The sequence below is a fragment of the Danio rerio genome, chromosome 4 (genome assembly GCF_049306965.1).
Source record: "Danio rerio strain Tuebingen ecotype United States chromosome 4, GRCz12tu, whole genome shotgun sequence".
Taxonomy (NCBI): domain Eukaryota; kingdom Metazoa; phylum Chordata; class Actinopteri; order Cypriniformes; family Danionidae; genus Danio; species Danio rerio.
In genome coordinates this window covers 56,562,765-56,583,826 of record NC_133179.1, presented here as the reverse complement: position 1 = coordinate 56,583,826, position 21,062 = coordinate 56,562,765, and the positions used below count along the sequence as shown (strand labels likewise).

General features: G+C 49.2%; 1 protein-coding gene and 44 non-coding genes across 46 annotated transcripts in view; 44 read left to right on the top strand and 1 right to left on the bottom strand.

Annotated features, from left to right (window-relative positions):
- Positions 1–21,062, bottom strand: part of LOC137491103 (uncharacterized) — a 1,183,352-nt gene that overhangs the window by 765,972 nt on the left and 396,318 nt on the right. The window lies entirely within an intron of this gene.
- On the top strand, positions 77–195 carry LOC141382593 (5S ribosomal RNA). The gene has a single exon (XR_012403528.1). It is a non-coding gene; the product is annotated as a 5S ribosomal RNA (ribosomal RNA).
- LOC141382592 (5S ribosomal RNA) lies at positions 554–672 on the top strand. The gene has a single exon (XR_012403527.1). It is a non-coding gene; the product is annotated as a 5S ribosomal RNA (ribosomal RNA).
- LOC141382591 (5S ribosomal RNA) lies at positions 1,031–1,149 on the top strand. Its single transcript, XR_012403526.1, has one exon. It is a non-coding gene; the product is annotated as a 5S ribosomal RNA (ribosomal RNA).
- Positions 1,508–1,626, top strand: LOC141382590 (5S ribosomal RNA). The gene has a single exon (XR_012403525.1). It is a non-coding gene; the product is annotated as a 5S ribosomal RNA (ribosomal RNA).
- On the top strand, positions 1,985–2,103 carry LOC141382589 (5S ribosomal RNA). The gene has a single exon (XR_012403524.1). It is a non-coding gene; the product is annotated as a 5S ribosomal RNA (ribosomal RNA).
- LOC141382588 (5S ribosomal RNA) lies at positions 2,462–2,580 on the top strand. Its single transcript, XR_012403523.1, has one exon. It is a non-coding gene; the product is annotated as a 5S ribosomal RNA (ribosomal RNA).
- Positions 2,939–3,057, top strand: LOC141382587 (5S ribosomal RNA). Its single transcript, XR_012403522.1, has one exon. It is a non-coding gene; the product is annotated as a 5S ribosomal RNA (ribosomal RNA).
- LOC141382586 (5S ribosomal RNA) lies at positions 3,416–3,534 on the top strand. The gene has a single exon (XR_012403521.1). It is a non-coding gene; the product is annotated as a 5S ribosomal RNA (ribosomal RNA).
- LOC141382585 (5S ribosomal RNA) lies at positions 3,893–4,011 on the top strand. Its single transcript, XR_012403520.1, has one exon. It is a non-coding gene; the product is annotated as a 5S ribosomal RNA (ribosomal RNA).
- On the top strand, positions 4,370–4,488 carry LOC141382584 (5S ribosomal RNA). Its single transcript, XR_012403519.1, has one exon. It is a non-coding gene; the product is annotated as a 5S ribosomal RNA (ribosomal RNA).
- On the top strand, positions 4,847–4,965 carry LOC141382583 (5S ribosomal RNA). Its single transcript, XR_012403518.1, has one exon. It is a non-coding gene; the product is annotated as a 5S ribosomal RNA (ribosomal RNA).
- On the top strand, positions 5,324–5,442 carry LOC141382582 (5S ribosomal RNA). Its single transcript, XR_012403517.1, has one exon. It is a non-coding gene; the product is annotated as a 5S ribosomal RNA (ribosomal RNA).
- Positions 5,801–5,919, top strand: LOC141382581 (5S ribosomal RNA). The gene has a single exon (XR_012403516.1). It is a non-coding gene; the product is annotated as a 5S ribosomal RNA (ribosomal RNA).
- On the top strand, positions 6,278–6,396 carry LOC141382580 (5S ribosomal RNA). Its single transcript, XR_012403515.1, has one exon. It is a non-coding gene; the product is annotated as a 5S ribosomal RNA (ribosomal RNA).
- LOC141382579 (5S ribosomal RNA) lies at positions 6,755–6,873 on the top strand. The gene has a single exon (XR_012403514.1). It is a non-coding gene; the product is annotated as a 5S ribosomal RNA (ribosomal RNA).
- Positions 7,232–7,350, top strand: LOC141382578 (5S ribosomal RNA). Its single transcript, XR_012403513.1, has one exon. It is a non-coding gene; the product is annotated as a 5S ribosomal RNA (ribosomal RNA).
- On the top strand, positions 7,709–7,827 carry LOC141382577 (5S ribosomal RNA). Its single transcript, XR_012403512.1, has one exon. It is a non-coding gene; the product is annotated as a 5S ribosomal RNA (ribosomal RNA).
- LOC141382576 (5S ribosomal RNA) lies at positions 8,186–8,304 on the top strand. Its single transcript, XR_012403511.1, has one exon. It is a non-coding gene; the product is annotated as a 5S ribosomal RNA (ribosomal RNA).
- LOC141382575 (5S ribosomal RNA) lies at positions 8,663–8,781 on the top strand. The gene has a single exon (XR_012403510.1). It is a non-coding gene; the product is annotated as a 5S ribosomal RNA (ribosomal RNA).
- LOC141382574 (5S ribosomal RNA) lies at positions 9,140–9,258 on the top strand. Its single transcript, XR_012403509.1, has one exon. It is a non-coding gene; the product is annotated as a 5S ribosomal RNA (ribosomal RNA).
- On the top strand, positions 9,617–9,735 carry LOC141382573 (5S ribosomal RNA). The gene has a single exon (XR_012403508.1). It is a non-coding gene; the product is annotated as a 5S ribosomal RNA (ribosomal RNA).
- LOC141382572 (5S ribosomal RNA) lies at positions 10,094–10,212 on the top strand. The gene has a single exon (XR_012403507.1). It is a non-coding gene; the product is annotated as a 5S ribosomal RNA (ribosomal RNA).
- Positions 10,571–10,689, top strand: LOC141382571 (5S ribosomal RNA). The gene has a single exon (XR_012403506.1). It is a non-coding gene; the product is annotated as a 5S ribosomal RNA (ribosomal RNA).
- Positions 11,048–11,166, top strand: LOC141382570 (5S ribosomal RNA). The gene has a single exon (XR_012403505.1). It is a non-coding gene; the product is annotated as a 5S ribosomal RNA (ribosomal RNA).
- On the top strand, positions 11,525–11,643 carry LOC141382569 (5S ribosomal RNA). Its single transcript, XR_012403504.1, has one exon. It is a non-coding gene; the product is annotated as a 5S ribosomal RNA (ribosomal RNA).
- On the top strand, positions 12,002–12,120 carry LOC141382568 (5S ribosomal RNA). Its single transcript, XR_012403503.1, has one exon. It is a non-coding gene; the product is annotated as a 5S ribosomal RNA (ribosomal RNA).
- LOC141382567 (5S ribosomal RNA) lies at positions 12,479–12,597 on the top strand. Its single transcript, XR_012403502.1, has one exon. It is a non-coding gene; the product is annotated as a 5S ribosomal RNA (ribosomal RNA).
- On the top strand, positions 12,956–13,074 carry LOC141382566 (5S ribosomal RNA). Its single transcript, XR_012403501.1, has one exon. It is a non-coding gene; the product is annotated as a 5S ribosomal RNA (ribosomal RNA).
- Positions 13,433–13,551, top strand: LOC141382565 (5S ribosomal RNA). The gene has a single exon (XR_012403500.1). It is a non-coding gene; the product is annotated as a 5S ribosomal RNA (ribosomal RNA).
- On the top strand, positions 13,910–14,028 carry LOC141382564 (5S ribosomal RNA). Its single transcript, XR_012403499.1, has one exon. It is a non-coding gene; the product is annotated as a 5S ribosomal RNA (ribosomal RNA).
- Positions 14,387–14,505, top strand: LOC141382563 (5S ribosomal RNA). The gene has a single exon (XR_012403498.1). It is a non-coding gene; the product is annotated as a 5S ribosomal RNA (ribosomal RNA).
- On the top strand, positions 14,864–14,982 carry LOC141382562 (5S ribosomal RNA). Its single transcript, XR_012403497.1, has one exon. It is a non-coding gene; the product is annotated as a 5S ribosomal RNA (ribosomal RNA).
- Positions 15,341–15,459, top strand: LOC141382561 (5S ribosomal RNA). The gene has a single exon (XR_012403496.1). It is a non-coding gene; the product is annotated as a 5S ribosomal RNA (ribosomal RNA).
- LOC141382560 (5S ribosomal RNA) lies at positions 15,818–15,936 on the top strand. The gene has a single exon (XR_012403495.1). It is a non-coding gene; the product is annotated as a 5S ribosomal RNA (ribosomal RNA).
- Positions 16,295–16,413, top strand: LOC141382559 (5S ribosomal RNA). The gene has a single exon (XR_012403494.1). It is a non-coding gene; the product is annotated as a 5S ribosomal RNA (ribosomal RNA).
- LOC141382558 (5S ribosomal RNA) lies at positions 16,772–16,890 on the top strand. The gene has a single exon (XR_012403493.1). It is a non-coding gene; the product is annotated as a 5S ribosomal RNA (ribosomal RNA).
- Positions 17,249–17,367, top strand: LOC141382557 (5S ribosomal RNA). The gene has a single exon (XR_012403492.1). It is a non-coding gene; the product is annotated as a 5S ribosomal RNA (ribosomal RNA).
- On the top strand, positions 17,726–17,844 carry LOC141382556 (5S ribosomal RNA). The gene has a single exon (XR_012403491.1). It is a non-coding gene; the product is annotated as a 5S ribosomal RNA (ribosomal RNA).
- On the top strand, positions 18,203–18,321 carry LOC141382555 (5S ribosomal RNA). Its single transcript, XR_012403490.1, has one exon. It is a non-coding gene; the product is annotated as a 5S ribosomal RNA (ribosomal RNA).
- On the top strand, positions 18,680–18,798 carry LOC141382554 (5S ribosomal RNA). The gene has a single exon (XR_012403489.1). It is a non-coding gene; the product is annotated as a 5S ribosomal RNA (ribosomal RNA).
- Positions 19,157–19,275, top strand: LOC141382553 (5S ribosomal RNA). The gene has a single exon (XR_012403488.1). It is a non-coding gene; the product is annotated as a 5S ribosomal RNA (ribosomal RNA).
- On the top strand, positions 19,634–19,752 carry LOC141382552 (5S ribosomal RNA). Its single transcript, XR_012403487.1, has one exon. It is a non-coding gene; the product is annotated as a 5S ribosomal RNA (ribosomal RNA).
- On the top strand, positions 20,111–20,229 carry LOC141382551 (5S ribosomal RNA). Its single transcript, XR_012403486.1, has one exon. It is a non-coding gene; the product is annotated as a 5S ribosomal RNA (ribosomal RNA).
- LOC141382550 (5S ribosomal RNA) lies at positions 20,588–20,706 on the top strand. Its single transcript, XR_012403485.1, has one exon. It is a non-coding gene; the product is annotated as a 5S ribosomal RNA (ribosomal RNA).

Genomic DNA, 21,062 nt, shown 5'->3' with positions numbered 1-21,062 from the left:
TACCAGGTGCTGTAAGCTTTTCGAAGTGCTTCATTTGGCAGCTGATTTAAATAGCCAACGCTTGACATCCTCTTTCGCTTACGGCCATACCACCCTGGAAATGCCCGATCTCATCTGAACTCGGAAGTAAAGCAGGGTCGGGCCTGGTTAGTACTTGGATGGGAGACCGCCTGGGAATACCAGGTGCTGTAAGCTTTTCGAAGTGCTTCATTTGGCAGCTGATAGACTTCCCCGTGTCGCAGCTTCGCTGCCATTATTTTTTCTCGCCTTCAAGGGCATTGTTTCTCTGTCGGTGCTGTGTCGACGCCAGCTGAGCTGCGCTCGTTCCCTGGTGCTGCGCCTGTTTTAAAGAGCTGTTGGTGTGCCAAAAAAAAAAAAAAAAAAAAAAAAAAAAAAAGAAATGCCCGATCTCATCTGAACTCGGAAGTAAAGCAGGGTCGGGCCTGGTTAGTACTTGGATGGGAGACCGCCTGGGAATACCAGGTGCTGTAAGCTTTTCGAAGTGCTTCATTTGGCAGCTGATTTAAATAGCCAACGCTTGACATCCTCTTTCGCTTACGGCCATACCACCCTGGAAATGCCCGATCTCATCTGAACTCGGAAGTAAAGCAGGGTCGGGCCTGGTTAGTACTTGGATGGGAGACCGCCTGGGAATACCAGGTGCTGTAAGCTTTTCGAAGTGCTTCATTTGGCAGCTGATAGACTTCCCCGTGTCGCAGCTTCGCTGCCATTATTTTTTCTCGCCTTCAAGGGCATTGTTTCTCTGTCGGTGCTGTGTCGACGCCAGCTGAGCTGCGCTCGTTCCCTGGTGCTGCGCCTGTTTTAAAGAGCTGTTGGTGTGCCAAAAAAAAAAAAAAAAAAAAAAAAAAAAAAAGAAATGCCCGATCTCATCTGAACTCGGAAGTAAAGCAGGGTCGGGCCTGGTTAGTACTTGGATGGGAGACCGCCTGGGAATACCAGGTGCTGTAAGCTTTTCGAAGTGCTTCATTTGGCAGCTGATTTAAATAGCCAACGCTTGACATCCTCTTTCGCTTACGGCCATACCACCCTGGAAATGCCCGATCTCATCTGAACTCGGAAGTAAAGCAGGGTCGGGCCTGGTTAGTACTTGGATGGGAGACCGCCTGGGAATACCAGGTGCTGTAAGCTTTTCGAAGTGCTTCATTTGGCAGCTGATAGACTTCCCCGTGTCGCAGCTTCGCTGCCATTATTTTTTCTCGCCTTCAAGGGCATTGTTTCTCTGTCGGTGCTGTGTCGACGCCAGCTGAGCTGCGCTCGTTCCCTGGTGCTGCGCCTGTTTTAAAGAGCTGTTGGTGTGCCAAAAAAAAAAAAAAAAAAAAAAAAAAAAAAAGAAATGCCCGATCTCATCTGAACTCGGAAGTAAAGCAGGGTCGGGCCTGGTTAGTACTTGGATGGGAGACCGCCTGGGAATACCAGGTGCTGTAAGCTTTTCGAAGTGCTTCATTTGGCAGCTGATTTAAATAGCCAACGCTTGACATCCTCTTTCGCTTACGGCCATACCACCCTGGAAATGCCCGATCTCATCTGAACTCGGAAGTAAAGCAGGGTCGGGCCTGGTTAGTACTTGGATGGGAGACCGCCTGGGAATACCAGGTGCTGTAAGCTTTTCGAAGTGCTTCATTTGGCAGCTGATAGACTTCCCCGTGTCGCAGCTTCGCTGCCATTATTTTTTCTCGCCTTCAAGGGCATTGTTTCTCTGTCGGTGCTGTGTCGACGCCAGCTGAGCTGCGCTCGTTCCCTGGTGCTGCGCCTGTTTTAAAGAGCTGTTGGTGTGCCAAAAAAAAAAAAAAAAAAAAAAAAAAAAAAAGAAATGCCCGATCTCATCTGAACTCGGAAGTAAAGCAGGGTCGGGCCTGGTTAGTACTTGGATGGGAGACCGCCTGGGAATACCAGGTGCTGTAAGCTTTTCGAAGTGCTTCATTTGGCAGCTGATTTAAATAGCCAACGCTTGACATCCTCTTTCGCTTACGGCCATACCACCCTGGAAATGCCCGATCTCATCTGAACTCGGAAGTAAAGCAGGGTCGGGCCTGGTTAGTACTTGGATGGGAGACCGCCTGGGAATACCAGGTGCTGTAAGCTTTTCGAAGTGCTTCATTTGGCAGCTGATAGACTTCCCCGTGTCGCAGCTTCGCTGCCATTATTTTTTCTCGCCTTCAAGGGCATTGTTTCTCTGTCGGTGCTGTGTCGACGCCAGCTGAGCTGCGCTCGTTCCCTGGTGCTGCGCCTGTTTTAAAGAGCTGTTGGTGTGCCAAAAAAAAAAAAAAAAAAAAAAAAAAAAAAAGAAATGCCCGATCTCATCTGAACTCGGAAGTAAAGCAGGGTCGGGCCTGGTTAGTACTTGGATGGGAGACCGCCTGGGAATACCAGGTGCTGTAAGCTTTTCGAAGTGCTTCATTTGGCAGCTGATTTAAATAGCCAACGCTTGACATCCTCTTTCGCTTACGGCCATACCACCCTGGAAATGCCCGATCTCATCTGAACTCGGAAGTAAAGCAGGGTCGGGCCTGGTTAGTACTTGGATGGGAGACCGCCTGGGAATACCAGGTGCTGTAAGCTTTTCGAAGTGCTTCATTTGGCAGCTGATAGACTTCCCCGTGTCGCAGCTTCGCTGCCATTATTTTTTCTCGCCTTCAAGGGCATTGTTTCTCTGTCGGTGCTGTGTCGACGCCAGCTGAGCTGCGCTCGTTCCCTGGTGCTGCGCCTGTTTTAAAGAGCTGTTGGTGTGCCAAAAAAAAAAAAAAAAAAAAAAAAAAAAAAAGAAATGCCCGATCTCATCTGAACTCGGAAGTAAAGCAGGGTCGGGCCTGGTTAGTACTTGGATGGGAGACCGCCTGGGAATACCAGGTGCTGTAAGCTTTTCGAAGTGCTTCATTTGGCAGCTGATTTAAATAGCCAACGCTTGACATCCTCTTTCGCTTACGGCCATACCACCCTGGAAATGCCCGATCTCATCTGAACTCGGAAGTAAAGCAGGGTCGGGCCTGGTTAGTACTTGGATGGGAGACCGCCTGGGAATACCAGGTGCTGTAAGCTTTTCGAAGTGCTTCATTTGGCAGCTGATAGACTTCCCCGTGTCGCAGCTTCGCTGCCATTATTTTTTCTCGCCTTCAAGGGCATTGTTTCTCTGTCGGTGCTGTGTCGACGCCAGCTGAGCTGCGCTCGTTCCCTGGTGCTGCGCCTGTTTTAAAGAGCTGTTGGTGTGCCAAAAAAAAAAAAAAAAAAAAAAAAAAAAAAAGAAATGCCCGATCTCATCTGAACTCGGAAGTAAAGCAGGGTCGGGCCTGGTTAGTACTTGGATGGGAGACCGCCTGGGAATACCAGGTGCTGTAAGCTTTTCGAAGTGCTTCATTTGGCAGCTGATTTAAATAGCCAACGCTTGACATCCTCTTTCGCTTACGGCCATACCACCCTGGAAATGCCCGATCTCATCTGAACTCGGAAGTAAAGCAGGGTCGGGCCTGGTTAGTACTTGGATGGGAGACCGCCTGGGAATACCAGGTGCTGTAAGCTTTTCGAAGTGCTTCATTTGGCAGCTGATAGACTTCCCCGTGTCGCAGCTTCGCTGCCATTATTTTTTCTCGCCTTCAAGGGCATTGTTTCTCTGTCGGTGCTGTGTCGACGCCAGCTGAGCTGCGCTCGTTCCCTGGTGCTGCGCCTGTTTTAAAGAGCTGTTGGTGTGCCAAAAAAAAAAAAAAAAAAAAAAAAAAAAAAAGAAATGCCCGATCTCATCTGAACTCGGAAGTAAAGCAGGGTCGGGCCTGGTTAGTACTTGGATGGGAGACCGCCTGGGAATACCAGGTGCTGTAAGCTTTTCGAAGTGCTTCATTTGGCAGCTGATTTAAATAGCCAACGCTTGACATCCTCTTTCGCTTACGGCCATACCACCCTGGAAATGCCCGATCTCATCTGAACTCGGAAGTAAAGCAGGGTCGGGCCTGGTTAGTACTTGGATGGGAGACCGCCTGGGAATACCAGGTGCTGTAAGCTTTTCGAAGTGCTTCATTTGGCAGCTGATAGACTTCCCCGTGTCGCAGCTTCGCTGCCATTATTTTTTCTCGCCTTCAAGGGCATTGTTTCTCTGTCGGTGCTGTGTCGACGCCAGCTGAGCTGCGCTCGTTCCCTGGTGCTGCGCCTGTTTTAAAGAGCTGTTGGTGTGCCAAAAAAAAAAAAAAAAAAAAAAAAAAAAAAAGAAATGCCCGATCTCATCTGAACTCGGAAGTAAAGCAGGGTCGGGCCTGGTTAGTACTTGGATGGGAGACCGCCTGGGAATACCAGGTGCTGTAAGCTTTTCGAAGTGCTTCATTTGGCAGCTGATTTAAATAGCCAACGCTTGACATCCTCTTTCGCTTACGGCCATACCACCCTGGAAATGCCCGATCTCATCTGAACTCGGAAGTAAAGCAGGGTCGGGCCTGGTTAGTACTTGGATGGGAGACCGCCTGGGAATACCAGGTGCTGTAAGCTTTTCGAAGTGCTTCATTTGGCAGCTGATAGACTTCCCCGTGTCGCAGCTTCGCTGCCATTATTTTTTCTCGCCTTCAAGGGCATTGTTTCTCTGTCGGTGCTGTGTCGACGCCAGCTGAGCTGCGCTCGTTCCCTGGTGCTGCGCCTGTTTTAAAGAGCTGTTGGTGTGCCAAAAAAAAAAAAAAAAAAAAAAAAAAAAAAAGAAATGCCCGATCTCATCTGAACTCGGAAGTAAAGCAGGGTCGGGCCTGGTTAGTACTTGGATGGGAGACCGCCTGGGAATACCAGGTGCTGTAAGCTTTTCGAAGTGCTTCATTTGGCAGCTGATTTAAATAGCCAACGCTTGACATCCTCTTTCGCTTACGGCCATACCACCCTGGAAATGCCCGATCTCATCTGAACTCGGAAGTAAAGCAGGGTCGGGCCTGGTTAGTACTTGGATGGGAGACCGCCTGGGAATACCAGGTGCTGTAAGCTTTTCGAAGTGCTTCATTTGGCAGCTGATAGACTTCCCCGTGTCGCAGCTTCGCTGCCATTATTTTTTCTCGCCTTCAAGGGCATTGTTTCTCTGTCGGTGCTGTGTCGACGCCAGCTGAGCTGCGCTCGTTCCCTGGTGCTGCGCCTGTTTTAAAGAGCTGTTGGTGTGCCAAAAAAAAAAAAAAAAAAAAAAAAAAAAAAAGAAATGCCCGATCTCATCTGAACTCGGAAGTAAAGCAGGGTCGGGCCTGGTTAGTACTTGGATGGGAGACCGCCTGGGAATACCAGGTGCTGTAAGCTTTTCGAAGTGCTTCATTTGGCAGCTGATTTAAATAGCCAACGCTTGACATCCTCTTTCGCTTACGGCCATACCACCCTGGAAATGCCCGATCTCATCTGAACTCGGAAGTAAAGCAGGGTCGGGCCTGGTTAGTACTTGGATGGGAGACCGCCTGGGAATACCAGGTGCTGTAAGCTTTTCGAAGTGCTTCATTTGGCAGCTGATAGACTTCCCCGTGTCGCAGCTTCGCTGCCATTATTTTTTCTCGCCTTCAAGGGCATTGTTTCTCTGTCGGTGCTGTGTCGACGCCAGCTGAGCTGCGCTCGTTCCCTGGTGCTGCGCCTGTTTTAAAGAGCTGTTGGTGTGCCAAAAAAAAAAAAAAAAAAAAAAAAAAAAAAAGAAATGCCCGATCTCATCTGAACTCGGAAGTAAAGCAGGGTCGGGCCTGGTTAGTACTTGGATGGGAGACCGCCTGGGAATACCAGGTGCTGTAAGCTTTTCGAAGTGCTTCATTTGGCAGCTGATTTAAATAGCCAACGCTTGACATCCTCTTTCGCTTACGGCCATACCACCCTGGAAATGCCCGATCTCATCTGAACTCGGAAGTAAAGCAGGGTCGGGCCTGGTTAGTACTTGGATGGGAGACCGCCTGGGAATACCAGGTGCTGTAAGCTTTTCGAAGTGCTTCATTTGGCAGCTGATAGACTTCCCCGTGTCGCAGCTTCGCTGCCATTATTTTTTCTCGCCTTCAAGGGCATTGTTTCTCTGTCGGTGCTGTGTCGACGCCAGCTGAGCTGCGCTCGTTCCCTGGTGCTGCGCCTGTTTTAAAGAGCTGTTGGTGTGCCAAAAAAAAAAAAAAAAAAAAAAAAAAAAAAAGAAATGCCCGATCTCATCTGAACTCGGAAGTAAAGCAGGGTCGGGCCTGGTTAGTACTTGGATGGGAGACCGCCTGGGAATACCAGGTGCTGTAAGCTTTTCGAAGTGCTTCATTTGGCAGCTGATTTAAATAGCCAACGCTTGACATCCTCTTTCGCTTACGGCCATACCACCCTGGAAATGCCCGATCTCATCTGAACTCGGAAGTAAAGCAGGGTCGGGCCTGGTTAGTACTTGGATGGGAGACCGCCTGGGAATACCAGGTGCTGTAAGCTTTTCGAAGTGCTTCATTTGGCAGCTGATAGACTTCCCCGTGTCGCAGCTTCGCTGCCATTATTTTTTCTCGCCTTCAAGGGCATTGTTTCTCTGTCGGTGCTGTGTCGACGCCAGCTGAGCTGCGCTCGTTCCCTGGTGCTGCGCCTGTTTTAAAGAGCTGTTGGTGTGCCAAAAAAAAAAAAAAAAAAAAAAAAAAAAAAAGAAATGCCCGATCTCATCTGAACTCGGAAGTAAAGCAGGGTCGGGCCTGGTTAGTACTTGGATGGGAGACCGCCTGGGAATACCAGGTGCTGTAAGCTTTTCGAAGTGCTTCATTTGGCAGCTGATTTAAATAGCCAACGCTTGACATCCTCTTTCGCTTACGGCCATACCACCCTGGAAATGCCCGATCTCATCTGAACTCGGAAGTAAAGCAGGGTCGGGCCTGGTTAGTACTTGGATGGGAGACCGCCTGGGAATACCAGGTGCTGTAAGCTTTTCGAAGTGCTTCATTTGGCAGCTGATAGACTTCCCCGTGTCGCAGCTTCGCTGCCATTATTTTTTCTCGCCTTCAAGGGCATTGTTTCTCTGTCGGTGCTGTGTCGACGCCAGCTGAGCTGCGCTCGTTCCCTGGTGCTGCGCCTGTTTTAAAGAGCTGTTGGTGTGCCAAAAAAAAAAAAAAAAAAAAAAAAAAAAAAAGAAATGCCCGATCTCATCTGAACTCGGAAGTAAAGCAGGGTCGGGCCTGGTTAGTACTTGGATGGGAGACCGCCTGGGAATACCAGGTGCTGTAAGCTTTTCGAAGTGCTTCATTTGGCAGCTGATTTAAATAGCCAACGCTTGACATCCTCTTTCGCTTACGGCCATACCACCCTGGAAATGCCCGATCTCATCTGAACTCGGAAGTAAAGCAGGGTCGGGCCTGGTTAGTACTTGGATGGGAGACCGCCTGGGAATACCAGGTGCTGTAAGCTTTTCGAAGTGCTTCATTTGGCAGCTGATAGACTTCCCCGTGTCGCAGCTTCGCTGCCATTATTTTTTCTCGCCTTCAAGGGCATTGTTTCTCTGTCGGTGCTGTGTCGACGCCAGCTGAGCTGCGCTCGTTCCCTGGTGCTGCGCCTGTTTTAAAGAGCTGTTGGTGTGCCAAAAAAAAAAAAAAAAAAAAAAAAAAAAAAAGAAATGCCCGATCTCATCTGAACTCGGAAGTAAAGCAGGGTCGGGCCTGGTTAGTACTTGGATGGGAGACCGCCTGGGAATACCAGGTGCTGTAAGCTTTTCGAAGTGCTTCATTTGGCAGCTGATTTAAATAGCCAACGCTTGACATCCTCTTTCGCTTACGGCCATACCACCCTGGAAATGCCCGATCTCATCTGAACTCGGAAGTAAAGCAGGGTCGGGCCTGGTTAGTACTTGGATGGGAGACCGCCTGGGAATACCAGGTGCTGTAAGCTTTTCGAAGTGCTTCATTTGGCAGCTGATAGACTTCCCCGTGTCGCAGCTTCGCTGCCATTATTTTTTCTCGCCTTCAAGGGCATTGTTTCTCTGTCGGTGCTGTGTCGACGCCAGCTGAGCTGCGCTCGTTCCCTGGTGCTGCGCCTGTTTTAAAGAGCTGTTGGTGTGCCAAAAAAAAAAAAAAAAAAAAAAAAAAAAAAAGAAATGCCCGATCTCATCTGAACTCGGAAGTAAAGCAGGGTCGGGCCTGGTTAGTACTTGGATGGGAGACCGCCTGGGAATACCAGGTGCTGTAAGCTTTTCGAAGTGCTTCATTTGGCAGCTGATTTAAATAGCCAACGCTTGACATCCTCTTTCGCTTACGGCCATACCACCCTGGAAATGCCCGATCTCATCTGAACTCGGAAGTAAAGCAGGGTCGGGCCTGGTTAGTACTTGGATGGGAGACCGCCTGGGAATACCAGGTGCTGTAAGCTTTTCGAAGTGCTTCATTTGGCAGCTGATAGACTTCCCCGTGTCGCAGCTTCGCTGCCATTATTTTTTCTCGCCTTCAAGGGCATTGTTTCTCTGTCGGTGCTGTGTCGACGCCAGCTGAGCTGCGCTCGTTCCCTGGTGCTGCGCCTGTTTTAAAGAGCTGTTGGTGTGCCAAAAAAAAAAAAAAAAAAAAAAAAAAAAAAAGAAATGCCCGATCTCATCTGAACTCGGAAGTAAAGCAGGGTCGGGCCTGGTTAGTACTTGGATGGGAGACCGCCTGGGAATACCAGGTGCTGTAAGCTTTTCGAAGTGCTTCATTTGGCAGCTGATTTAAATAGCCAACGCTTGACATCCTCTTTCGCTTACGGCCATACCACCCTGGAAATGCCCGATCTCATCTGAACTCGGAAGTAAAGCAGGGTCGGGCCTGGTTAGTACTTGGATGGGAGACCGCCTGGGAATACCAGGTGCTGTAAGCTTTTCGAAGTGCTTCATTTGGCAGCTGATAGACTTCCCCGTGTCGCAGCTTCGCTGCCATTATTTTTTCTCGCCTTCAAGGGCATTGTTTCTCTGTCGGTGCTGTGTCGACGCCAGCTGAGCTGCGCTCGTTCCCTGGTGCTGCGCCTGTTTTAAAGAGCTGTTGGTGTGCCAAAAAAAAAAAAAAAAAAAAAAAAAAAAAAAGAAATGCCCGATCTCATCTGAACTCGGAAGTAAAGCAGGGTCGGGCCTGGTTAGTACTTGGATGGGAGACCGCCTGGGAATACCAGGTGCTGTAAGCTTTTCGAAGTGCTTCATTTGGCAGCTGATTTAAATAGCCAACGCTTGACATCCTCTTTCGCTTACGGCCATACCACCCTGGAAATGCCCGATCTCATCTGAACTCGGAAGTAAAGCAGGGTCGGGCCTGGTTAGTACTTGGATGGGAGACCGCCTGGGAATACCAGGTGCTGTAAGCTTTTCGAAGTGCTTCATTTGGCAGCTGATAGACTTCCCCGTGTCGCAGCTTCGCTGCCATTATTTTTTCTCGCCTTCAAGGGCATTGTTTCTCTGTCGGTGCTGTGTCGACGCCAGCTGAGCTGCGCTCGTTCCCTGGTGCTGCGCCTGTTTTAAAGAGCTGTTGGTGTGCCAAAAAAAAAAAAAAAAAAAAAAAAAAAAAAAGAAATGCCCGATCTCATCTGAACTCGGAAGTAAAGCAGGGTCGGGCCTGGTTAGTACTTGGATGGGAGACCGCCTGGGAATACCAGGTGCTGTAAGCTTTTCGAAGTGCTTCATTTGGCAGCTGATTTAAATAGCCAACGCTTGACATCCTCTTTCGCTTACGGCCATACCACCCTGGAAATGCCCGATCTCATCTGAACTCGGAAGTAAAGCAGGGTCGGGCCTGGTTAGTACTTGGATGGGAGACCGCCTGGGAATACCAGGTGCTGTAAGCTTTTCGAAGTGCTTCATTTGGCAGCTGATAGACTTCCCCGTGTCGCAGCTTCGCTGCCATTATTTTTTCTCGCCTTCAAGGGCATTGTTTCTCTGTCGGTGCTGTGTCGACGCCAGCTGAGCTGCGCTCGTTCCCTGGTGCTGCGCCTGTTTTAAAGAGCTGTTGGTGTGCCAAAAAAAAAAAAAAAAAAAAAAAAAAAAAAAGAAATGCCCGATCTCATCTGAACTCGGAAGTAAAGCAGGGTCGGGCCTGGTTAGTACTTGGATGGGAGACCGCCTGGGAATACCAGGTGCTGTAAGCTTTTCGAAGTGCTTCATTTGGCAGCTGATTTAAATAGCCAACGCTTGACATCCTCTTTCGCTTACGGCCATACCACCCTGGAAATGCCCGATCTCATCTGAACTCGGAAGTAAAGCAGGGTCGGGCCTGGTTAGTACTTGGATGGGAGACCGCCTGGGAATACCAGGTGCTGTAAGCTTTTCGAAGTGCTTCATTTGGCAGCTGATAGACTTCCCCGTGTCGCAGCTTCGCTGCCATTATTTTTTCTCGCCTTCAAGGGCATTGTTTCTCTGTCGGTGCTGTGTCGACGCCAGCTGAGCTGCGCTCGTTCCCTGGTGCTGCGCCTGTTTTAAAGAGCTGTTGGTGTGCCAAAAAAAAAAAAAAAAAAAAAAAAAAAAAAAGAAATGCCCGATCTCATCTGAACTCGGAAGTAAAGCAGGGTCGGGCCTGGTTAGTACTTGGATGGGAGACCGCCTGGGAATACCAGGTGCTGTAAGCTTTTCGAAGTGCTTCATTTGGCAGCTGATTTAAATAGCCAACGCTTGACATCCTCTTTCGCTTACGGCCATACCACCCTGGAAATGCCCGATCTCATCTGAACTCGGAAGTAAAGCAGGGTCGGGCCTGGTTAGTACTTGGATGGGAGACCGCCTGGGAATACCAGGTGCTGTAAGCTTTTCGAAGTGCTTCATTTGGCAGCTGATAGACTTCCCCGTGTCGCAGCTTCGCTGCCATTATTTTTTCTCGCCTTCAAGGGCATTGTTTCTCTGTCGGTGCTGTGTCGACGCCAGCTGAGCTGCGCTCGTTCCCTGGTGCTGCGCCTGTTTTAAAGAGCTGTTGGTGTGCCAAAAAAAAAAAAAAAAAAAAAAAAAAAAAAAGAAATGCCCGATCTCATCTGAACTCGGAAGTAAAGCAGGGTCGGGCCTGGTTAGTACTTGGATGGGAGACCGCCTGGGAATACCAGGTGCTGTAAGCTTTTCGAAGTGCTTCATTTGGCAGCTGATTTAAATAGCCAACGCTTGACATCCTCTTTCGCTTACGGCCATACCACCCTGGAAATGCCCGATCTCATCTGAACTCGGAAGTAAAGCAGGGTCGGGCCTGGTTAGTACTTGGATGGGAGACCGCCTGGGAATACCAGGTGCTGTAAGCTTTTCGAAGTGCTTCATTTGGCAGCTGATAGACTTCCCCGTGTCGCAGCTTCGCTGCCATTATTTTTTCTCGCCTTCAAGGGCATTGTTTCTCTGTCGGTGCTGTGTCGACGCCAGCTGAGCTGCGCTCGTTCCCTGGTGCTGCGCCTGTTTTAAAGAGCTGTTGGTGTGCCAAAAAAAAAAAAAAAAAAAAAAAAAAAAAAAGAAATGCCCGATCTCATCTGAACTCGGAAGTAAAGCAGGGTCGGGCCTGGTTAGTACTTGGATGGGAGACCGCCTGGGAATACCAGGTGCTGTAAGCTTTTCGAAGTGCTTCATTTGGCAGCTGATTTAAATAGCCAACGCTTGACATCCTCTTTCGCTTACGGCCATACCACCCTGGAAATGCCCGATCTCATCTGAACTCGGAAGTAAAGCAGGGTCGGGCCTGGTTAGTACTTGGATGGGAGACCGCCTGGGAATACCAGGTGCTGTAAGCTTTTCGAAGTGCTTCATTTGGCAGCTGATAGACTTCCCCGTGTCGCAGCTTCGCTGCCATTATTTTTTCTCGCCTTCAAGGGCATTGTTTCTCTGTCGGTGCTGTGTCGACGCCAGCTGAGCTGCGCTCGTTCCCTGGTGCTGCGCCTGTTTTAAAGAGCTGTTGGTGTGCCAAAAAAAAAAAAAAAAAAAAAAAAAAAAAAAGAAATGCCCGATCTCATCTGAACTCGGAAGTAAAGCAGGGTCGGGCCTGGTTAGTACTTGGATGGGAGACCGCCTGGGAATACCAGGTGCTGTAAGCTTTTCGAAGTGCTTCATTTGGCAGCTGATTTAAATAGCCAACGCTTGACATCCTCTTTCGCTTACGGCCATACCACCCTGGAAATGCCCGATCTCATCTGAACTCGGAAGTAAAGCAGGGTCGGGCCTGGTTAGTACTTGGATGGGAGACCGCCTGGGAATACCAGGTGCTGTAAGCTTTTCGAAGTGCTTCATTTGGCAGCTGATAGACTTCCCCGTGTCGCAGCTTCGCTGCCATTATTTTTTCTCGCCTTCAAGGGCATTGTTTCTCTGTCGGTGCTGTGTCGACGCCAGCTGAGCTGCGCTCGTTCCCTGGTGCTGCGCCTGTTTTAAAGAGCTGTTGGTGTGCCAAAAAAAAAAAAAAAAAAAAAAAAAAAAAAAGAAATGCCCGATCTCATCTGAACTCGGAAGTAAAGCAGGGTCGGGCCTGGTTAGTACTTGGATGGGAGACCGCCTGGGAATACCAGGTGCTGTAAGCTTTTCGAAGTGCTTCATTTGGCAGCTGATTTAAATAGCCAACGCTTGACATCCTCTTTCGCTTACGGCCATACCACCCTGGAAATGCCCGATCTCATCTGAACTCGGAAGTAAAGCAGGGTCGGGCCTGGTTAGTACTTGGATGGGAGACCGCCTGGGAATACCAGGTGCTGTAAGCTTTTCGAAGTGCTTCATTTGGCAGCTGATAGACTTCCCCGTGTCGCAGCTTCGCTGCCATTATTTTTTCTCGCCTTCAAGGGCATTGTTTCTCTGTCGGTGCTGTGTCGACGCCAGCTGAGCTGCGCTCGTTCCCTGGTGCTGCGCCTGTTTTAAAGAGCTGTTGGTGTGCCAAAAAAAAAAAAAAAAAAAAAAAAAAAAAAAGAAATGCCCGATCTCATCTGAACTCGGAAGTAAAGCAGGGTCGGGCCTGGTTAGTACTTGGATGGGAGACCGCCTGGGAATACCAGGTGCTGTAAGCTTTTCGAAGTGCTTCATTTGGCAGCTGATTTAAATAGCCAACGCTTGACATCCTCTTTCGCTTACGGCCATACCACCCTGGAAATGCCCGATCTCATCTGAACTCGGAAGTAAAGCAGGGTCGGGCCTGGTTAGTACTTGGATGGGAGACCGCCTGGGAATACCAGGTGCTGTAAGCTTTTCGAAGTGCTTCATTTGGCAGCTGATAGACTTCCCCGTGTCGCAGCTTCGCTGCCATTATTTTTTCTCGCCTTCAAGGGCATTGTTTCTCTGTCGGTGCTGTGTCGACGCCAGCTGAGCTGCGCTCGTTCCCTGGTGCTGCGCCTGTTTTAAAGAGCTGTTGGTGTGCCAAAAAAAAAAAAAAAAAAAAAAAAAAAAAAAGAAATGCCCGATCTCATCTGAACTCGGAAGTAAAGCAGGGTCGGGCCTGGTTAGTACTTGGATGGGAGACCGCCTGGGAATACCAGGTGCTGTAAGCTTTTCGAAGTGCTTCATTTGGCAGCTGATTTAAATAGCCAACGCTTGACATCCTCTTTCGCTTACGGCCATACCACCCTGGAAATGCCCGATCTCATCTGAACTCGGAAGTAAAGCAGGGTCGGGCCTGGTTAGTACTTGGATGGGAGACCGCCTGGGAATACCAGGTGCTGTAAGCTTTTCGAAGTGCTTCATTTGGCAGCTGATAGACTTCCCCGTGTCGCAGCTTCGCTGCCATTATTTTTTCTCGCCTTCAAGGGCATTGTTTCTCTGTCGGTGCTGTGTCGACGCCAGCTGAGCTGCGCTCGTTCCCTGGTGCTGCGCCTGTTTTAAAGAGCTGTTGGTGTGCCAAAAAAAAAAAAAAAAAAAAAAAAAAAAAAAGAAATGCCCGATCTCATCTGAACTCGGAAGTAAAGCAGGGTCGGGCCTGGTTAGTACTTGGATGGGAGACCGCCTGGGAATACCAGGTGCTGTAAGCTTTTCGAAGTGCTTCATTTGGCAGCTGATTTAAATAGCCAACGCTTGACATCCTCTTTCGCTTACGGCCATACCACCCTGGAAATGCCCGATCTCATCTGAACTCGGAAGTAAAGCAGGGTCGGGCCTGGTTAGTACTTGGATGGGAGACCGCCTGGGAATACCAGGTGCTGTAAGCTTTTCGAAGTGCTTCATTTGGCAGCTGATAGACTTCCCCGTGTCGCAGCTTCGCTGCCATTATTTTTTCTCGCCTTCAAGGGCATTGTTTCTCTGTCGGTGCTGTGTCGACGCCAGCTGAGCTGCGCTCGTTCCCTGGTGCTGCGCCTGTTTTAAAGAGCTGTTGGTGTGCCAAAAAAAAAAAAAAAAAAAAAAAAAAAAAAAGAAATGCCCGATCTCATCTGAACTCGGAAGTAAAGCAGGGTCGGGCCTGGTTAGTACTTGGATGGGAGACCGCCTGGGAATACCAGGTGCTGTAAGCTTTTCGAAGTGCTTCATTTGGCAGCTGATTTAAATAGCCAACGCTTGACATCCTCTTTCGCTTACGGCCATACCACCCTGGAAATGCCCGATCTCATCTGAACTCGGAAGTAAAGCAGGGTCGGGCCTGGTTAGTACTTGGATGGGAGACCGCCTGGGAATACCAGGTGCTGTAAGCTTTTCGAAGTGCTTCATTTGGCAGCTGATAGACTTCCCCGTGTCGCAGCTTCGCTGCCATTATTTTTTCTCGCCTTCAAGGGCATTGTTTCTCTGTCGGTGCTGTGTCGACGCCAGCTGAGCTGCGCTCGTTCCCTGGTGCTGCGCCTGTTTTAAAGAGCTGTTGGTGTGCCAAAAAAAAAAAAAAAAAAAAAAAAAAAAAAAGAAATGCCCGATCTCATCTGAACTCGGAAGTAAAGCAGGGTCGGGCCTGGTTAGTACTTGGATGGGAGACCGCCTGGGAATACCAGGTGCTGTAAGCTTTTCGAAGTGCTTCATTTGGCAGCTGATTTAAATAGCCAACGCTTGACATCCTCTTTCGCTTACGGCCATACCACCCTGGAAATGCCCGATCTCATCTGAACTCGGAAGTAAAGCAGGGTCGGGCCTGGTTAGTACTTGGATGGGAGACCGCCTGGGAATACCAGGTGCTGTAAGCTTTTCGAAGTGCTTCATTTGGCAGCTGATAGACTTCCCCGTGTCGCAGCTTCGCTGCCATTATTTTTTCTCGCCTTCAAGGGCATTGTTTCTCTGTCGGTGCTGTGTCGACGCCAGCTGAGCTGCGCTCGTTCCCTGGTGCTGCGCCTGTTTTAAAGAGCTGTTGGTGTGCCAAAAAAAAAAAAAAAAAAAAAAAAAAAAAAAGAAATGCCCGATCTCATCTGAACTCGGAAGTAAAGCAGGGTCGGGCCTGGTTAGTACTTGGATGGGAGACCGCCTGGGAATACCAGGTGCTGTAAGCTTTTCGAAGTGCTTCATTTGGCAGCTGATTTAAATAGCCAACGCTTGACATCCTCTTTCGCTTACGGCCATACCACCCTGGAAATGCCCGATCTCATCTGAACTCGGAAGTAAAGCAGGGTCGGGCCTGGTTAGTACTTGGATGGGAGACCGCCTGGGAATACCAGGTGCTGTAAGCTTTTCGAAGTGCTTCATTTGGCAGCTGATAGACTTCCCCGTGTCGCAGCTTCGCTGCCATTATTTTTTCTCGCCTTCAAGGGCATTGTTTCTCTGTCGGTGCTGTGTCGACGCCAGCTGAGCTGCGCTCGTTCCCTGGTGCTGCGCCTGTTTTAAAGAGCTGTTGGTGTGCCAAAAAAAAAAAAAAAAAAAAAAAAAAAAAAAGAAATGCCCGATCTCATCTGAACTCGGAAGTAAAGCAGGGTCGGGCCTGGTTAGTACTTGGATGGGAGACCGCCTGGGAATACCAGGTGCTGTAAGCTTTTCGAAGTGCTTCATTTGGCAGCTGATTTAAATAGCCAACGCTTGACATCCTCTTTCGCTTACGGCCATACCACCCTGGAAATGCCCGATCTCATCTGAACTCGGAAGTAAAGCAGGGTCGGGCCTGGTTAGTACTTGGATGGGAGACCGCCTGGGAATACCAGGTGCTGTAAGCTTTTCGAAGTGCTTCATTTGGCAGCTGATAGACTTCCCCGTGTCGCAGCTTCGCTGCCATTATTTTTTCTCGCCTTCAAGGGCATTGTTTCTCTGTCGGTGCTGTGTCGACGCCAGCTGAGCTGCGCTCGTTCCCTGGTGCTGCGCCTGTTTTAAAGAGCTGTTGGTGTGCCAAAAAAAAAAAAAAAAAAAAAAAAAAAAAAAGAAATGCCCGATCTCATCTGAACTCGGAAGTAAAGCAGGGTCGGGCCTGGTTAGTACTTGGATGGGAGACCGCCTGGGAATACCAGGTGCTGTAAGCTTTTCGAAGTGCTTCATTTGGCAGCTGATTTAAATAGCCAACGCTTGACATCCTCTTTCGCTTACGGCCATACCACCCTGGAAATGCCCGATCTCATCTGAACTCGGAAGTAAAGCAGGGTCGGGCCTGGTTAGTACTTGGATGGGAGACCGCCTGGGAATACCAGGTGCTGTAAGCTTTTCGAAGTGCTTCATTTGGCAGCTGATAGACTTCCCCGTGTCGCAGCTTCGCTGCCATTATTTTTTCTCGCCTTCAAGGGCATTGTTTCTCTGTCGGTGCTGTGTCGACGCCAGCTGAGCTGCGCTCGTTCCCTGGTGCTGCGCCTGTTTTAAAGAGCTGTTGGTGTGCCAAAAAAAAAAAAAAAAAAAAAAAAAAAAAAAGAAATGCCCGATCTCATCTGAACTCGGAAGTAAAGCAGGGTCGGGCCTGGTTAGTACTTGGATGGGAGACCGCCTGGGAATACCAGGTGCTGTAAGCTTTTCGAAGTGCTTCATTTGGCAGCTGATTTAAATAGCCAACGCTTGACATCCTCTTTCGCTTACGGCCATACCACCCTGGAAATGCCCGATCTCATCTGAACTCGGAAGTAAAGCAGGGTCGGGCCTGGTTAGTACTTGGATGGGAGACCGCCTGGGAATACCAGGTGCTGTAAGCTTTTCGAAGTGCTTCATTTGGCAGCTGATAGACTTCCCCGTGTCGCAGCTTCGCTGCCATTATTTTTTCTCGCCTTCAAGGGCATTGTTTCTCTGTCGGTGCTGTGTCGACGCCAGCTGAGCTGCGCTCGTTCCCTGGTGCTGCGCCTGTTTTAAAGAGCTGTTGGTGTGCCAAAAAAAAAAAAAAAAAAAAAAAAAAAAAAAGAAATGCCCGATCTCATCTGAACTCGGAAGTAAAGCAGGGTCGGGCCTGGTTAGTACTTGGATGGGAGACCGCCTGGGAATACCAGGTGCTGTAAGCTTTTCGAAGTGCTTCATTTGGCAGCTGATTTAAATAGCCAACGCTTGACATCCTCTTTCGCTTACGGCCATACCACCCTGGAAATGCCCGATCTCATCTGAACTCGGAAGTAAAGCAGGGTCGGGCCTGGTTAGTACTTGGATGGGAGACCGCCTGGGAATACCAGGTGCTGTAAGCTTTTCGAAGTGCTTCATTTGGCAGCTGATAGACTTCCCCGTGTCGCAGCTTCGCTGCCATTATTTTTTCTCGCCTTCAAGGGCATTGTTTCTCTGTCGGTGCTGTGTCGACGCCAGCTGAGCTGCGCTCGTTCCCTGGTGCTGCGCCTGTTTTAAAGAGCTGTTGGTGTGCCAAAAAAAAAAAAAAAAAAAAAAAAAAAAAAAGAAATGCCCGATCTCATCTGAACTCGGAAGTAAAGCAGGGTCGGGCCTGGTTAGTACTTGGATGGGAGACCGCCTGGGAATACCAGGTGCTGTAAGCTTTTCGAAGTGCTTCATTTGGCAGCTGATTTAAATAGCCAACGCTTGACATCCTCTTTCGCTTACGGCCATACCACCCTGGAAATGCCCGATCTCATCTGAACTCGGAAGTAAAGCAGGGTCGGGCCTGGTTAGTACTTGGATGGGAGACCGCCTGGGAATACCAGGTGCTGTAAGCTTTTCGAAGTGCTTCATTTGGCAGCTGATAGACTTCCCCGTGTCGCAGCTTCGCTGCCATTATTTTTTCTCGCCTTCAAGGGCATTGTTTCTCTGTCGGTGCTGTGTCGACGCCAGCTGAGCTGCGCTCGTTCCCTGGTGCTGCGCCTGTTTTAAAGAGCTGTTGGTGTGCCAAAAAAAAAAAAAAAAAAAAAAAAAAAAAAAGAAATGCCCGATCTCATCTGAACTCGGAAGTAAAGCAGGGTCGGGCCTGGTTAGTACTTGGATGGGAGACCGCCTGGGAATACCAGGTGCTGTAAGCTTTTCGAAGTGCTTCATTTGGCAGCTGATTTAAATAGCCAACGCTTGACATCCTCTTTCGCTTACGGCCATACCACCCTGGAAATGCCCGATCTCATCTGAACTCGGAAGTAAAGCAGGGTCGGGCCTGGTTAGTACTTGGATGGGAGACCGCCTGGGAATACCAGGTGCTGTAAGCTTTTCGAAGTGCTTCATTTGGCAGCTGATAGACTTCCCCGTGTCGCAGCTTCGCTGCCATTATTTTTTCTCGCCTTCAAGGGCATTGTTTCTCTGTCGGTGCTGTGTCGACGCCAGCTGAGCTGCGCTCGTTCCCTGGTGCTGCGCCTGTTTTAAAGAGCTGTTGGTGTGCCAAAAAAAAAAAAAAAAAAAAAAAAAAAAAAAGAAATGCCCGATCTCATCTGAACTCGGAAGTAAAGCAGGGTCGGGCCTGGTTAGTACTTGGATGGGAGACCGCCTGGGAATACCAGGTGCTGTAAGCTTTTCGAAGTGCTTCATTTGGCAGCTGATTTAAATAGCCAACGCTTGACATCCTCTTTCGCTTACGGCCATACCACCCTGGAAATGCCCGATCTCATCTGAACTCGGAAGTAAAGCAGGGTCGGGCCTGGTTAGTACTTGGATGGGAGACCGCCTGGGAATACCAGGTGCTGTAAGCTTTTCGAAGTGCTTCATTTGGCAGCTGATAGACTTCCCCGTGTCGCAGCTTCGCTGCCATTATTTTTTCTCGCCTTCAAGGGCATTGTTTCTCTGTCGGTGCTGTGTCGACGCCAGCTGAGCTGCGCTCGTTCCCTGGTGCTGCGCCTGTTTTAAAGAGCTGTTGGTGTGCCAAAAAAAAAAAAAAAAAAAAAAAAAAAAAAAGAAATGCCCGATCTCATCTGAACTCGGAAGTAAAGCAGGGTCGGGCCTGGTTAGTACTTGGATGGGAGACCGCCTGGGAATACCAGGTGCTGTAAGCTTTTCGAAGTGCTTCATTTGGCAGCTGATTTAAATAGCCAACGCTTGACATCCTCTTTCGCTTACGGCCATACCACCCTGGAAATGCCCGATCTCATCTGAACTCGGAAGTAAAGCAGGGTCGGGCCTGGTTAGTACTTGGATGGGAGACCGCCTGGGAATACCAGGTGCTGTAAGCTTTTCGAAGTGCTTCATTTGGCAGCTGATAGACTTCCCCGTGTCGCAGCTTCGCTGCCATTATTTTTTCTCGCCTTCAAGGGCATTGTTTCTCTGTCGGTGCTGTGTCGACGCCAGCTGAGCTGCGCTCGTTCCCTGGTGCTGCGCCTGTTTTAAAGAGCTGTTGGTGTGCCAAAAAAAAAAAAAAAAAAAAAAAAAAAAAAAGAAATGCCCGATCTCATCTGAACTCGGAAGTAAAGCAGGGTCGGGCCTGGTTAGTACTTGGATGGGAGACCGCCTGGGAATACCAGGTGCTGTAAGCTTTTCGAAGTGCTTCATTTGGCAGCTGATTTAAATAGCCAACGCTTGACATCCTCTTTCGCTTACGGCCATACCACCCTGGAAATGCCCGATCTCATCTGAACTCGGAAGTAAAGCAGGGTCGGGCCTGGTTAGTACTTGGATGGGAGACCGCCTGGGAATACCAGGTGCTGTAAGCTTTTCGAAGTGCTTCATTTGGCAGCTGATAGACTTCCCCGTGTCGCAGCTTCGCTGCCATTATTTTTTCTCGCCTTCAAGGGCATTGTTTCTCTGTCGGTGCTGTGTCGACGCCAGCTGAGCTGCGCTCGTTCCCTGGTGCTGCGCCTGTTTTAAAGAGCTGTTGGTGTGCCAAAAAAAAAAAAAAAAAAAAAAAAAAAAAAAGAAATGCCCGATCTCATCTGAACTCGGAAGTAAAGCAGGGTCGGGCCTGGTTAGTACTTGGATGGGAGACCGCCTGGGAATACCAGGTGCTGTAAGCTTTTCGAAGTGCTTCATTTGGCAGCTGATTTAAATAGCCAACGCTTGACATCCTCTTTCGCTTACGGCCATACCACCCTGGAAATGCCCGATCTCATCTGAACTCGGAAGTAAAGCAGGGTCGGGCCTGGTTAGTACTTGGATGGGAGACCGCCTGGGAATACCAGGTGCTGTAAGCTTTTCGAAGTGCTTCATTTGGCAGCTGATAGACTTCCCCGTGTCGCAGCTTCGCTGCCATTATTTTTTCTCGCCTTCAAGGGCATTGTTTCTCTGTCGGTGCTGTGTCGACGCCAGCTGAGCTGCGCTCGTTCCCTGGTGCTGCGCCTGTTTTAAAGAGCTGTTGGTGTGCCAAAAAAAAAAAAAAAAAAAAAAAAAAAAAAAGAAATGCCCGATCTCATCTGAACTCGGAAGTAAAGCAGGGTCGGGCCTGGTTAGTACTTGGATGGGAGACCGCCTGGGAATACCAGGTGCTGTAAGCTTTTCGAAGTGCTTCATTTGGCAGCTGATTTAAATAGCCAACGCTTGACATCCTCTTTCGCTTACGGCCATACCACCCTGGAAATGCCCGATCTCATCTGAACTCGGAAGTAAAGCAGGGTCGGGCCTGGTTAGTACTTGGATGGGAGACCGCCTGGGAATACCAGGTGCTGTAAGCTTTTCGAAGTGCTTCATTTGGCAGCTGATAGACTTCCCCGTGTCGCAGCTTCGCTGCCATTATTTTTTCTCGCCTTCAAGGGCATTGTTTCTCTGTCGGTGCTGTGTCGACGCCAGCTGAGCTGCGCTCGTTCCCTGGTGCTGCGCCTGTTTTAAAGAGCTGTTGGTGTGCCAAAAAAAAAAAAAAAAAAAAAAAAAAAAAAAGAAATGCCCGATCTCATCTGAACTCGGAAGTAAAGCAGGGTCGGGCCTGGTTAGTACTTGGATGGGAGACCGCCTGGGAATACCAGGTGCTGTAAGCTTTTCGAAGTGCTTCATTTGGCAGCTGATTTAAATAGCCAACGCTTGACATCCTCTT